Source organism: Echinops telfairi, unplaced genomic scaffold, assembly GCF_000313985.2.
Source record: "Echinops telfairi isolate 266 unplaced genomic scaffold, ASM31398v2 ScPeMD7_655;HRSCAF=1070, whole genome shotgun sequence".
Taxonomy (NCBI): Eukaryota; Metazoa; Chordata; class Mammalia; order Afrosoricida; family Tenrecidae; genus Echinops; species Echinops telfairi.
The window spans coordinates 17,494,550-17,495,416 of NW_022104553.1; the positions used below are offsets into that span (position 1 = coordinate 17,494,550).

Below are 867 nucleotides of genomic sequence, written 5' to 3' on the forward strand. Positions count from 1 at the left end.
AGGTCTGGTTGCCTCCATGTGACTTTTCTTCTGCAATGTCTCCCAGGGAGTATCAGAAAGAGCAGTGTCTCCTGCCTCCAAGGAGGAAGTCCTAGATTTCCCAGAATTCTCAGAAGACCATCGCAACGGAAGTCTCATTGGCTATCTCCAGACTCCACCCCTACACTCTTAATCTTTAAATTGACACCAGATTAGGTGACTAGCACAAATGAGTTAGTTTCTTTTTTTTTTTTTAAATAAGGAACGTTTCATGAATTTGTGTGTCATCTTTTCACAGGGGCCTTGCTGATCTCTGTATCGTTTCAATTTTAGTATATGTGCTGCCGAAGTGAGCACTGAACTTTCTTTCTTTAAAAAAAACTTTCTTAAAAATGAATTAGAAAAAAATGTAGGTCACATCTTTTTATCCATATCCCTAGTAATATTGTTTTACCCCTTGAAGTAAACCCACAGAACGCTAAGTAAGAGATGGTGTTGCTTTAGAAGAAGGGATTTTCTTCTAAATGAATTTTCCCAGGGTTGTCATTTCTCGGAAGGGCCTCTTGACACTTGACTTTTCGTGGCTTACTCGTGAGAGTGAGTGGCCCTGTGTCTTTGCTTCTAGCTCTGTCAACAGCGGGTGCCCTTGGGCAAATCGCCGACTGTCAGAGGAAACCAGCCTTCAACAACGCAGGGCCGGTAGGCGCAATTGTACGGCTATAATATATAAAGCTTATAGTAAAGTCATAGAAGATAGGAAAGTAGAAGACAGAGTAAAATAAATAAAGGAGTCAGACACATCTTATGGTAGCATGCTCACCTCAGCCCCTCTTGATGGTCCATGTGGAAGTGGGAGAAGAGAGAGCTTCTCTACTATCTTGGGACATT

At 41.9% G+C, this 867-nt stretch overlaps 1 non-coding gene across 1 annotated transcript; it reads right to left on the reverse strand.

The window, feature by feature from the left end:
• Positions 1 to 232: 232 nt before the first annotated feature.
• LOC115870375 lies at positions 233 to 336 on the reverse strand. Its single transcript, XR_004046657.1, has one exon. It is a non-coding gene; the product is annotated as a U6 spliceosomal RNA (small nuclear RNA).
• Between the last annotated feature and the right edge of the window lie 531 nt (positions 337 to 867).